Source organism: Marmota monax, unplaced genomic scaffold (genome assembly GCF_021218885.2).
Source record: "Marmota monax isolate L192 unplaced genomic scaffold, Marmota_monax_Labrador192_F-V1.1 WCK01_AAM20220418_F8-fsc00002, whole genome shotgun sequence".
In the NCBI taxonomy this organism is placed as follows: Eukaryota; Metazoa; Chordata; class Mammalia; order Rodentia; family Sciuridae; genus Marmota; species Marmota monax.
In genome coordinates this window covers 27,401,360-27,416,088 of record NW_026693571.1, presented here as the reverse complement: position 1 = coordinate 27,416,088, position 14,729 = coordinate 27,401,360, and the positions used below count along the sequence as shown (strand labels likewise).

The following is a 14,729-nucleotide window of genomic DNA, read 5'->3' as shown; positions in this document are numbered from 1 at the left end:
AGCGATTCTCCATCTCCCAGTGTTGTTATCGATTTAAAGCAGGATACCTGAGGTTTCATGTCTTTAGTTGCCTTATCATAATCCCAAATATACACTTCAGTGGTTTTGTTATCAAAGACATTTTCCTTGAATATGTGCACTATGGTTAAAATTAAAAACAATAAAAAAGATAAAATAATTGCTTGAAGGAACTGGCTCTTCCCACCCCATGCAAGAGACCTCATCAGGCTATGGCACAGCAAGGGCTGAATGTGTCCCTGGAAGGTTTGGCCTTGGAGGTGGCCCTCCAAGTTTCCTCCAGGAGAGTTGTCAAAGGCTCTCATTGACTTTCAAAAGTTGGATGCAGAAAAAAGGAGGAAAAACAAAATCCCAAATGCCAAAGGAATATCAGTGGGACGAAGTTCCTTCACAATTTACAGAATATCTCTGCAGGTGCTGCACCAGCTGGGCCACCATGGTGTCGGAGATCCTGGAGCAGGCCTCTTCTGCCAGGTAGATGGTACCTCCGCAGCTCTTCTATGGAGGGACCCCAGGTTCCCTCCACACGCCTGGCTCTTCTCCTTCAGCTCCGCAAACAGAGGAGGAATAATCATTGATAAACAGTGAGAGAAAGTCCTCTTTGAGATGTCTTTCATCATATTTCTTTTCAAATCCGATGCCTGAAGAGCTCCGTTTTCAAGAGTCTTGGGATCCTTCGCTCAGATTGTGAAGATCCTTTCCCCAGAGTCGCTACCTCCAGATGCCTGGCCATGTGTTTCCGCATCCGAGTCCTCAGAGCCTGAGTCGTCTGCTGCTCTGCTCCGCCTCCACCTCTTGCACCTGTCGATGAGCTCCGTCAAGTAGGACGTTTCCTTTGCATTGCGCGTTATGAATTTGTGCTTCAGCAGCTCCTTAGCAGTGGGCCCAAAGCTTGGCTCCTTGCCCAAACAGGCCTCCACGAGCTCCTTGAGGGGTTTGCTGTAGTTTCCTTCCAGCGTCGGGGGGTTGTTTTTCGGAATGAGGAATAAAACCTTCATGGGACGCAGCTCGGAATGAGGGGGCTCCCCTTTCGCCAGTTCTATGGCTCTGTTATTCCCAGTGACCAGATGTCCACCTTGGAGTCCTAAAGCTGACGGTTGAATGATGTCGGGCGCCCTCCAGAAGGGGGTGCCCACGAAGGTGTTCCACTTTATCTGGGTATCTGTCAGCTGGCCTGCCACTCCAAAGTCAGCCAGCTTCAGCTCTCCAAGCTCGGAGTGCAGAATATTGGCGGCTTTGACGTCTGTGGATTTTCTTCTCTGAATGAGGATAATCAAGTACGTGCATAATTTCTCTTAATAGGGTGACTATCTGAGTTTCATCTAAAGGGCCAGGTTCTGATAGATCGAATGCAGAGCCTTCACCAAGATATTCCATTATTACCCCAATTTAGTATCCTTCAAGTAGGATCCGTAATATTTGATTACATACGGACTGTCACACTGACTCAGCAATGTGATTTCTTGTTGAATGTCCTCTATCTCATCTTCTCCAGTGATTCTTATAGCGACCACTTTTTTGAGTCCGACTGTCATTACCTTTGAACACCTCATCAAAAGAACCCTTTCCAATTTTCTCCAGTTTCATAAAAAGCTCTTCTGGTAGTTTTTTAAGTACAGGCCCAACTACACCAGGGTGTGGGCCATGCCACTCAGGAAAGCCATTTCCTGGCTCAGTCAGCCAGGCTCAGCGACGGGTGGCACCTCTATGCACCCTGCCAGGGATAGGTTGCAGGTGTGGGGGGCGGGACCTCGCGCAAGGTGCTGTTGCTGTGCCCAAGACGATGCCTGGGTGTAGCCTCAGTCTGTATGCGCTGACCGCTCAGGGCCTAAGTGGGCGCACACAGCCCGCCAAGCTCCGCCCCGAGTTCTTTTTATTTCTAATAGTTTTTCAGTAGCTTTTCAAGTAGACAAATATATTATAAGAAATAGTGGTAATTTGTTGCTCATGTGAGTGCTTACATATGTATAGTTTATATTATCTGTCTGTCTATCTATCTATCTCTATGTAATTGTATTGGTTAGCATTTCCAAGACAAACATAAGCCTACTGTAAGTGAACAACGTTGTGTTTATCCTGATGTTAATCAAATTTTACTACAGAGCAATTTCAAAATTTTTAAGAAGCCCTTTAGTATCTTATGACTCTATATTTTTACCTGTCTCACACTGAAGAAGATATTGTCAATTTTTGCTTTTGTGGTTTTTATTGTTTTTATTATGGAAGCAACTATGAAGCTAACTATGTGTCTCTCCCATCTATCCTCACCTCCAAACTGGAGTCTGGAAGACTGGGGAAGAGATTGCTGTTAAGAATCACTTTCAGGTTTTCACCATATAGCATGGTCCTAGTTGGTTGTTTGCTGAATCTTAAGGGATTTTGAAAGGTCTGCTAAGTTTTTTTCAAATGGACCTTGAACTACTATCATATGACTGTAGTGAATCCCCTTTATCACATGCTTTTAATATAATGTGAAATTTAAGGGTTTCATTTTAAAGAAATTTCTAGTAGATGATTTCAGCATGTAAAAATCATATACCTCTTTAAAAAATGGTTTCAGCCATTTAAATTATTGATTAGATATCTAAAGTCAAATTTTCGATCAATTAGAAGTGAAAGGAATGCCAATTACTCTAAATTTATAAGAGAAACAGAAATTTGAAATTATGTAAATTTGAGCTACCTACATTTCTATGTATTAAATGCCTTTGAATGTATGTATATGGAGACTTATTTCCTGAGATAAAGGCTTTGATGGTCCTCAAAGACACAGTACCCTGGAATTTGAAATGATGGCATTTATTCTTTGTTATGTTTTGGATATAGTTTGAGTATGTGCTCCAAGTGCTCATGTGCTGAAATTTTTTTTCATTCTTTTTTAAAATTGATTTTATTTTTTTAAATACATGACAGCAGAATGTATCATAAGTCTTATTACACATATAGAGCACAATTTTTCATATCTTTGTATAAAGTATGTTCATGCCAACTCATGTCTTTATACATGTACTTTTTTTGCATTACAATTCTTATTACATATATATATATATATATATATATATATATATATAACAAATTTTCATATCTCTGTTTGTATATAAAGTAGGTTGACAACCAATTTGAGTCTTCATACATGTACTTTGGATAATGATGTCCATCACATTCCACCATCCTTGCTAATCCCCTGCCTCCTGCCTTTCCCTCCCTACCCTCTTCCCTATCTAGAATTCATCTATTCATCCCATGTTCTGCCTCCCTACCCCACTATGAGTCAGCCTCCTTATATCAGAGAAAACACTTGGCATTTGGTTTTTTGAGATTGGCTAACTTCACTTAGCATTATCTTCTCCAATGCCATCCATTTACCTGCAAATGCCATGATTTTTTCACTTTTATTGCTGAGTAAAATTCCATTGTGTATATATGCCACATTTTTTTCATCCATTCATCCACTGAAGGGCATCTAGGTTGGCTCCATAGTTTAGCTATTGTGAATTGTGCTGCTATAAACATTGATGTGGCTGTGTCCCTGTAGTATGCTGTTTTTAAGTCCTTTGGGTTTAGCCCAAGGAGAGGTATAGCTGCATCAAATGGTGGTTCCATTCCCAGATTTCCAAGGAATCTCCATACTGCTTTCCATATTGGCTGTACCAATCTGCAGTCCCACCAGCAGTGTATGAGTGTGCCTTTTTCCCCACATCCTCGCTAACACTTATTGTTGTTCGTATGCATAATAGCTGCCGTTCTGACTGGAGTAAGATGATATCTTAGAGTAGTTATGATTTGCATTTCTCTGATTGCTAGAGATGATGAACATTTTTTCATATATTTGTTGATTGATTGTATATCATCTTCTTAGAAGAGTGTGTTCAGGTCCTTGGCCCATTTATTGACTAGATTATTTGTTTTTTTGGTGCTAAGCTTTTTGAGTTCTTTATATACCCTAGAGATTAGTGCTCTATTTGATGTGTGAGGGTTAAAGATTTTCTCCCAGATGTAGGTTCTCTGTTCATCTTACAGATTATTTCTTTTGCTGAGAAAAACTTTTTAGTTTGATTACATCCCATTTATTGATTCTTGGTTTTAATTCTTGCGCTATAGGAGTCTTATTAAGGGAGTTGGGGCCTAATTGCACATGATGAAGATTAGGGCCTACTTTTTCTTCTATTAGACCCAGAGTCTCTGGTTTAATTCCTAGGTTCTTGTTCCATTTTGAGTTAAGTTTTGTGCATGGTAAGAGATATGGGTTTAATTTTATTTTGTTGCATATGGATTTCCAGTTTTCCCAGCACCATTTGTTGAAAATGCTATCTTTTCTCCAGTGCATGTTTTTGGCACCATTGTTTAATATAGGATAATTGTAATTTTGTGGGTTATTTTCTGTGGCCTCTATTCTGTACTTTGGTCTACCAGTCTGTTTTGGTGCCAATACCATGCTGTTTTTGTTACTCTTGCTCTGTAGTATAGTTTAAGGTCTGGTATAGCGATGCCACCTGCTTCACTCTTCCTGCTAAGGATTGCTTTAGCTATTCTGGGTCTCTTATTTTTTTCAGAAGAATTTCATAATTGCTTTTTCTATTTCTATGAGGAATGCCATTGGGGTTTTGATCGGAATTGCATTAAATCTTTATAGTGCTTTTGGTAGTATGGTAATTTTGATAATATTAATTCTGCCTATCCAAGAGCAATGTAGATCTTTCCATCTTTTAAGGTCTTCTTTGATTTCTCTCTTCAGGGTTCTATAATTTTCATTGTATAGATCTTTCACCTCTTTTGTTAAGTTGATTCCCAAGTATCTTATTTTTTTTTTTGAGGTTATTATGAATGGGGTAGTTTTCCTCATTTTCTTCTCAGAGGCTTTGTCACTGATGTACAGAAATGCTTTTGATTTTATATCCTGCTACTTTGCTGAATTCATTTACCAGTTCTAGAAGTTTTCTGGGTCTTCTAGGTATAGAATCATATGGTCAGTAAATAATGATAATTTAAGTTCTTCTTTTCCTATGCATATTCCTTTGATTTCTTTCATCTGTCTAATTGCTCTGGCTAGTGTTTCAAGAACTATATTGTATAGAAGTGGTGAAAGAGGGCATCTCTGTCTTGTTCCAGTTTTTAGAGGGAATGCTTTCAATTTTTCTCCGTTTGGAATGATGTTGGTCTGGAGCTTAGCATAGATAGCCTTTACGATGTTGAGATATGTTCCTGTTACCCTAGTTTTTCCAGTGTTTTGAACATAAAGGGGTGCTGTATTTTGTCAAATGCTTTTTATGCATCTATTGTGATGATCATATGATTCTTATCTTTAAGTCTATTGATGTGATGAATTACATTTATTGATTTCCATATGTTGAACCAACCTTGCATCCCTGGGATGAATCCCACTTAATCATGGTGCACAATCTTTTTAATATGTTTATGTATTTGATTTGTCAGAATTTTATTGAAAATTTTTGAATCTATGTTCATTAGAGATATTGGTCTGAAGTTTTCTTTCTTTGATGTGTCTTTGCCTGGTTTTGGGATCAGAGTGATACTGGCCTCATAGAATGAGTTTGGAAGTGCTGCCTTTTTTTTTTTTTTCCTATTTCCTGAAATAAATTGGAGAGTATTGGTATTAGTTCTTCTTTAAAGGTCTTGCAGAACTTGGCTGTATATCCATCTGGTCCTGGGCTTTTCTTGGTTGGTAAGCTTTTGATGGCTTCTTCTATTTCCTCACTTGATATTGGTCTGTTTAAATTGTGTATATCTTCCTGACTCAATCTGGGAAAATCATATGACTTACGAAATTTGTTGGTGCCTTCAATTTCTTCTATTTTATTGGAGTATAAGATTTCAAAATAACTTCTAATTATACTCTGTATTTCTATAGTGTCTGTTGTGATATTGCCTTTTTCATCATGTATGCTGGTGATTTGAGTTCTCTCTCTCCTCCTCTTCCTTAGTGTGGCTAAGGGTCTGTCAATTTTATTTATTTTTTTCAAAGAACCAATTTTTTGTTTTGTCAATTTTTTCAAATGTTTCTTTTGTTTCAATTTAATTGATTGCAGCTCTAATTTTAATTATTTATTGCCTTCTACTGTTTTTGCTACTGGCTTGTTCTTCTTTTTCTAGGGCTTTGGGATGTAGTGTAAGGTCATTTATTTGTTGATTTTTTTCTTTTTTTAAGGAATGAACTCCCTGCAATGAATTTTTCTCTTAGTACTACTTTATTAGTGTCCCAGAGATTTCGATATGTTGTGTCTATGTTCTCATTTACCTCTATGAATTTTTTAATCTTGTCCTTGATGTCTTATGTGACCAATTGTTCATTTAGTAGCATATTGTTTTGTCTCCTTGTGATAGAGAAATTTTTATTTTTAATTTTGTCACTCATTTCCAATTTCATTCTGTTATGATCTGATAAAATGCATGGTAGCTATCTCTACTTTTTTTGTGTTTGCTAAGAGTTGCATTGTGGCATAGTATATGGTCTATTTTAGAGAAGGATCCATATGCTGATGAGAAGAAAGTTTATCTGCTTGATTCAGGTTGAAATATTCTATATGTATTAGTTAAGTCTAAGTTATTGTGTTATTGAGTTCTATAGCTTCTTTATTCAACTTTTGTTTGGAAGATTTATCCAATAGAGAGAGAGGTGTATTAAAGTCACCCAAGATTGTATTGTGGTCAATTTGACTCTTGAACTTGAGAAGCTGCACCATTGTGTGGGGCATATATATTTATGATTGTTATGTCTTGTTGGTGTATGGTTCCCTTGAGCAGTATGTAATGTCCATCTTTATCCCTTTTGATTAACCTTGGCTCGAAGTCTACTTTATTTGATATGAGTATGGAAACTCCTGCTTGCTTCCACAGTCCATGTGAGTGGTATGATTTTCCCCAACCTTTCACCTTCAGTCTGTGTATGTCTTTTCCTATCAGATGAGTCTCCTGGAGGCAGCATATTGTTGGGTCTTTTTAAAAATCCAATCTGCTAGCCTATGTCTTTTGATTGGTGAGTTTAAGCCATTAACATTTAGGGTTACTATTGAGACATATTTGTTTATTTTTCTTATTTTACTTGGTTTTCCTCTTTGATTAGTTATTCCTTTAGTGTACTACCTCCCTCTGCTTACTTTCATTGCTGTTTTTCATTTCCTCTTCATGAAATATTTTGCCAAGGAGGTTTTGTATTTCTTATTTTTTATCTATAAACCTTTTTAACTTTTGTTTATCATGGGAGGTTTTTATTTCATCTTCAAATATAAAGATTAATTTTGCTGGATACAAGATTCTTGGTTGGCACCCATTATCTTTCAGAGCTTGATATATGTTGTTCTAGGATCTTCTAGCTTTCAGGGTCTGTGTTGAAAAATCTGCCATTATCTTAATTGCTTTTCCCTTATATGTAATCTGATTCCTTTTTCTTGTGGCTTTTAAAATTCTCTCCTTATTCTGTATGTTGGGCATTTTTGTAGTGTAGGTCTGTTGTGATTTTGTACATTAGGTGTCCTGTAGGCTTCTTGAATTTAGATTTCCAATTCATTCTTAATGTTTGGAAAGTTTTCTGATATTATTTCATTGAATAGATTGTTCATTCCTTTGGTTTGGACCTCTATGCCTTCCTGTATCCCAGTAACTCTTAAATTTGGTCCTTTTATGCTATCCCATATTTCTTGAATGTTCTGCTCATGGTTTCTCATAATTTTTGCTGTGTGTTCCATGTTCTTTTCAAGATGATTTATTTGATCTTCATTGTCTGATATCCTGTCTTCTAAGTGGTGTACTCTGTTGGTGTGTTGGTGATGCTTTCATTTTAGTTTTTAATTTGGTTTATTATTTCTTTCATTTCAAGGATTTCTGCTTTTTTTTTTTGTATAACCCTTATCTCCCTGTTGAGGTGATCTTTTGCTTCTTGGATTTGTTTATGAAGTTCATTGTTGAAATGATCTTTTACTGCCTGTATTTGTTCTCTTATGTCTTCTTTGAGATTCCAAAACATTTTAATCATGTATATCCTGAAATCTTTCTCTGTCATTTTTTTCTGCTGTAGCTGCCAATGCTTCTAATGATGTGTTGTCTTGATCTGTTTGTGGTACTTTCTTCCCTTGTCTTTTCATGTTGCTCATGTGTCTTCCTTTCTAGCTCTGTGGATATGGTGTGTTATTGTTTTTACCCTATAAATTTGTAGTGCTCTTGTAGGGTTCCAAGATCTCTCCTTTGTGGGGAAGGACATTGTTAACAGATCCCAATATCAATGATACATCACCTACGAACTAATTGTTGTTATTAAGACATTTACAGTTTAGTCTCAATGTCTGGAAATGTTGGATTGTTGGATTCAATTATTATTTAAAATATAATCAGTAGTTTCATAAAAAGGTTGACAGTTTCTGGTGATGGACAATGAACTGGGGGTCAGGCATAGAATGATATGTTGAGGGGAGAAGATGTGAAGGTATATAGTTAATACATCTTAGGAAATGTGAAGGAGAAATCTAGTGAAGAGGGCTAGTAGCAGGAGAATAGATAGGAAGTAATTTGGGGTAGGCAATTATGTGGGAAGATGGTAGAGTATATAAAACAAACACACTTAGGTTTTTATAAAAATACAGGATGTTAAAATAGTATACTTTGGAAGGTGAAGGAAAAAGAAAGAGTAAAAAGAGGGAAAGAAAGAGGAAAAAAAGGGAAAGAAGGAAACAAAAAAGAGATAAGAAAAAGAGAAAAAGAAGAAGAAAAAAGAAAAAGAGAGAAAAAAAAGGGCTTATGCAATTCCTTTATATTATATTATTCAGGTGACTTAGTCCTCAAAGTACTATTTCATGCAATGTTCTTGGTTTTACATATGTTGGGGATGTGAAAATCAGAGGATAGAAGGGTAGAAGAGAAAGAAGAGGAGAAAAAAAATACTCTTAGAGATCCATTTCCTTCTCTTCTCATCCAGTAGGTAGGGTTGTCTCATCTAGTAGGTGTCTGTGCCCACAGGATGGTGTAGGTAACCAGGGTGTGAAGATTGGACCTGGTGTGGAGCATCTGAAGGGGAAAGTGCTACCCACCAGCCCCAGCAGGGAAATAATGCCTCACGGGTCTTTTTCTGTGACTACACGTTGTCTGACTTGAGCCCCTGGTATCATCTCCCTCTCTTGCCTGGAGATTTCCCAAATGCTTATCTCTCTCTATTAGGCTCCAGACTTCAGTCCCCTCCCCTCTCTTATTTATCAGGTCCCAACTGCGGCACCTCTTACCCCCAGGCTCACACCAGGTGGGCGGCACCCTGTTCACATTGCACTCCTGTGCAACTGAGAGCTGTTCTTGTGTTGTTGGGTGGCCACTGTGCCGAGTAAAAGCTGTTGGGAGCGGGGAGGAATTGGAAATCAGGTACTTGCTCAAATGGCGATCCAGTCTGATAGCCATGTGGACCACAAAATGGCGAGGAAGGTTTTCCAAGATGGAGTTGCTCTGCTTCCAGCACCAGGGTGTCTGGTGATGTGGGAGGAGCTGGACGATGGCCTTGTGCTATGGATAGGTAGCAGCCCAGTGACCTGCGTGGGAGTGGAGCACAGTCTGGAGTTTTGTAGAGGTAGCTGATAGGTGTTTTACTTAGTTGCTTGCGAGTCGTGAGTGAGCTAGAACTGCGGGCTTTGTGTCCAGAGTCTGGAGACTTACTTGAGCCCAGAGGCTCTGATTTCTGCATGGGTGGTCACAGCGCTGGTGATTTCTGTGAAAATCCATTAGCCCCTGGAGATCCAATCTGGGAACTGCCCCCACCTAATATGGCGAGAATGTTGAACAAAGATGGCGGTGGTCTGCTTTCAGCGTCTGGGTGTCTGGTGAGATTGGGGGAGCTGGGCGATGGTAGGTAGCAGCTGAGTGACCTGTGGGAGCGGAGCAAAGTCTTGGTGGTCTGCAGATGTGTTGATAGGTAATTCTGCTAAGGCGCTCACCGAGTCTTGAGTGAACTGGAACTTCGGGCTTTTGGTCTTGCTAGAACACTGAGGCCTGGAGCCCTTTGCGGGGGTCACAGTGCTGGTGATTTCTGCAGAGAGTAGCTGTATAGGGGTCCTCTAACACTCTCAGAAATGCAGTATTCCAACTAGGTGAGATCTGGATCACAGAGCAACACAGAATGCTGCCTCCCTCTGGTCCAACATCTTGAAACTCCCGTGTGGTGAAATTTAATCCCCACTGTGAGGCATTTAGAGGGTGGAGGCTTGGATTAATTAAAGTGCTTATAAGTGGGCCTTTGGGAGGTGATTAGAATTAGATAAGGCCATCAAAGTGGAGCCCCCAGGATTTTGATGGTGACATAAAAGAAGAGAGAGGAACCAGGACACAGACATGTGCTGCCTACTCTCCTATGTGATGTTCTGCATCACCTTGGGGTTCTGCCAGAAAGAAGGCCATCACCAGATGAGGCCCCTTAACCTTGGACCTCCAGAACCATAAGCCACAACAAACCTCTTATCTTTGATGTGTTCTATTTTAGAAAATTACCCATGTACTGCTGAGCAGAAGGTGTATTCAGTCATTGATGGATAAAATATTCTATATGTCTGTTAAGTCTAAGTTATTAATGTATTTCTTAGTTCTATAATTTCTTGATTTAGTTTTTGTTTAGGGGATCTATTCAGTGATGAGAGAGGCATGTTAAAGTCATCTAGTATTATTGTGTTGTGGTCTATTTTGTTCTTGAAATTGAGAGGAGATTGTTTTATGTACTTAGGTGTTCCATTGTTTGCAGTACAAATATTTACAATTGTTATATCTTGTTGATACATCATTCCTTTAAGTAATATGAATTGGCCTTCTTGGTCCCTTCTGATTCACTTTGGTTTGAAGTTTACTTTATCTGATATGAAGATAGAAACTCCTGCTTGTTTATGAGATCCATGTGAATGATATGTTTTTTCCTATCCTTTTACCTTCAGTCTGTGGATGTCTTTGCCTATGAGGTGAGTATGTTGGAGACAGCATATTGTTGGGTCTTGTTTTTTTATTCAATCTGCCAGTCTGTATCTTTTGATTAATGAGTTTAGGCCATTTACACTAAATATTATTATTGAGGAACAATTTTTTCCTGTCATTTTGATTTATTTCTGGCTTTTAATTTAAATTAGTGTCTCCTTTGATTGATTATTCTTCTAGTGTAGTTCCTTCCTTTGCTTATTATCAATTTTATTTTTCATTACTACTTCATGAAATATTTTATTGAGTGTGTTTTGTAGTACGGGTTTCTCATTATGAATTCTTTTAACTTTTGTTTATCATGGAAGGTTTTTATTTCATCATCAAATTTGAAGCTTAATTTTGCCAGATATAGTATTCTGGGTTAGCATTCATTTGCTTTCAGGGCTTGGTATATATTATTCCACAACCTCCAAGCTTTTAGCATTTGGGTTTAGAATCAGATGAGATTCAATTAGTTTCCCTCTAACTGTGACCTGTTGTTTTTCTCTATCAGCCTTGAAAATTTATCCTTACTTTGTTGGACATCTTCATAATGATGTGCCTTGGTGTCACTCTGTTATAATTTTGTATATGTGGAGTCCTGAAAGCTTTCTGTATTTGATTTGATTTTTCATTTCATTCTTAAGGTTTGGGAAATTTTCAGATATTCTTTCATTGAAAAGATTGTGCATTCTTTTGGTTTTTATATCTGAGCCTTCATCTATCTCAATAAATCTTAAGTTTGGGCTTCCCATGTTTCCCCATATTTCTTAAAAATACTGTTTGTGTTCTCTTAACAACTTTTCTCCATGGTCAACTTTATTTTCCAGATTATATATTTTGTCTTTGTTGCCTGGAATTCTGTCTTTTAATTGGTCTAGTCTGTTAGTGATGCTTTCCACTGAGATTTTAATTTGGTTTATTGATTCCTTCATTTTGAGAATTTCTGATTTATTCCTCTTCAGAATTTCGTACTCCTTATTGAATGATCTTATACTTCTTTGATTTTCTCTCTGATTTTATTCCTTACATTACATTTTACCTCACAGATTAGTTTAACTATGAACTTTCTAAATTGCTTCTCTGACATATTTCCACTGTAATATCATTAAATTCTGTGAATAAGAAGGTATTTTGATTTTTTTGAATTGTTTGTTCCCTTGATTTTTCACGTTTTTTATTCATCTACCCATTTATCAGTAAGAATCTTAGGTGGCAGAGCTTCTCCCCTATGAATTTATAGTGTTCCTGAATATTTCTAGTACCTTGCTTTTAGGGGAAGACAAATAATAACAATAACCAATGCAGTCAATATGCAACATTAAACTAAATACTTATTTCCTATTTTGTCATCTAAAATGTTAATTGGCATTGTAAATAGAAATGCTATGGCAGGCAGTTGCAAGCAGTACAGATATTATGTTTACTATTGCAAAAAATGAAGAGGGAGAATACAGAGGAGTTGCAGGATGTAACAATTGAGAGGGAGGATGAGAAAATATTAGTAAAGATTTAAAGGAAGACTGAAAGAGAGAACAATAGAATTTGGCTGTCAGTGAAAGAAAAGGGAGGAATAGAATCAAGGGAAATAAATAGAAGAAAAAACAATATAAGACAAACAAAAAATATATAAAACAAAACTAAGGCATACTAATCAAAACCCTAGTCATTCATGAAAAAACAGAGTGAAGAAAATAACTACCTTCAAGAAATGCTTATAATAAGAAGAGTCAAACGAATATGTACACATTCAAATGTCCATGGACCATTTAGCACACAAAAATTGAAAAAACAGTTTCTTGATAGAAGATGAAGGGATTATTTTCATTGCAATGGATGAAAAATTGTATTCTTTTTGTTTTTTTTTTTCCTTGAGGTATGTATTGCATGCAAGAGTAGTAGTTGGGGGCTGTCAGTTCCCTTTTTTTGTGGAGCTTGTCACAGTTGCCAGTTCTTGGCTTCCCTTCTCTGCAGTAGGAGGTTGGATGGTTGGAGAGTGTTGTCTACTCCACTCACAGTGAGTGATTGCTATAGAGTTTTGTGAGAGGGGTTCTCAGAAGCACAGCTCCTGGAGGCAGTGTTTGGGTTTAGTTAGATCCCTGGTGCTTTCTGGAATGATGTTTGTTGAAACTTTTAAATCAGCATACCTCTAGAGCCCGGCTGCTTCCGCTTCACGCTGGGAGTCTGTACCCCTTGAATCTCCTCTGGGTTCCACTGGAGTGGTGGAGAAGCCAGTCCTTTGTCCCCCATTCACCTCCCACATCTTGGCCACCTGGGCTCAGTCCCAAAGCACACACTCATACCCACCCCCAACCTGATCAAGTCCCTGGGGGTCCCTAGCTGATTGTGTGAACCCTGAGACTCAAAATGTGAAGGACAACCAGGATCTTTCAGGTCTAAGGAAAATATTAGTAAAGAGTTAAAGGAAGAGTGGTGAGTCACATGGTGGGCCTCTTCTAGGTCAGGTTTTCAGACCCAGTTGGAATTACAATGGTCTGGGTGATTGCTTTTGGACCCACACCTGCTGGCCACCGTAGCACAGTGGAAAAAGATGGTGGCTGACCCTGCTATCTGCAGGTCACTGGGAGATGCCCAGCATCCCTCTCACACAAAAGCAAAGAGCAGCTCACCCACTGATCAGCTCAACAATGTCCCCAATCACCATCTTCTGTGCTTCAAGAACCGTCTTAGTGCCACCCGAAATGTAGGCTCTCTGTCTCTTAGACCTGCTCTCCATGGATCTGCAGCTGCAGCTGCCAGTGCCAATGTGTTGTTTTTTTTTCTTTTATTTTTTAAAAAAATTTATTCTATTGCATCTTCTGTGTCCCTAGAGTATTCTGAGAGTCCAGTGTTAAGTCCCAATAGGATTTCTTATTTTTTATTTTTTTACTGACCTCAAAGAGAAGCTGTTTGCCTTCTTTCTTGGTCCCACACCATGGAGCTGTTTGGAAAGTAACCTTCTCTGTCATCTTGGATTCTATCCTGATTTCCAGTTTCCCATTGCATTGTGCTGGCTAAAGGTACTTCATATAGTTTTAATTTTCAAAAATTTGTTGAGATTTGTTTTATGAACTACTATAGGATCTATCATGGATAATGTCCTATTTGCTGTGAGGAGAATGTGTATTTTGTAACTGTTGGGTGGAATATTTTGTAGCTGTTTGTTAAGTTCCTTTTGTATAGAGTCTAGTTGAACTCTGCCATTTCTTTGTTGACTCTCTGGCTCATCTGTCTGTTGCTGGAGTTGGATGTTCAAGTCCCTTACTATTATTGTATTGGAGTCCCTCTCTTTCTTTAGGATTATTAATGTTTGCTTTATATATTTAAATGCTCCGATAGTTGGTGAATACATATTTAGGATTGTTATTTCTTCTTATTGAATTGATGGTTTTATTGTTATATAATGACCTTCCTTGCCTCTTTTTGCTGTTTGTGATTTAAAGTCTATTTTATTTACATCTGGCTACTGTTGGGAATTTTGGTGTGTGTGTGTGTGTGTGTGTGTGTGTGTTACTTTTGCATGTAATATTTTTTTTCTATCCCTTCATTTCCAGTCTATGCATGTCCTAAGAAGTGAAGCAAGTTTCTTATAAGCAGCATATAGTTGGTTTTCTTATTCAATCCATAAGTCACTCTGTGTTTTTTGAGCATTTAATACATTCACATTGGTAATTATTGACAGGTAGAGTCTTACTACCACCAATTTATTACTGATTTTCTAATATTGAGTAGGTTGGTCCTTCCCTCCTTCCTTTTTCCCCCTTTCTCTTTCTCTCTCTCTC

General features: G+C 38.0%; 1 pseudogene; it reads right to left on the bottom strand.

The window, feature by feature from the left end:
* Positions 1–387: 387 nt before the first annotated feature.
* On the bottom strand, positions 388–1,616 carry LOC124102733 (serine/threonine-protein kinase 24-like; annotated as a pseudogene).
* Positions 1,617–14,729: the final 13,113 nt, after the last annotated feature.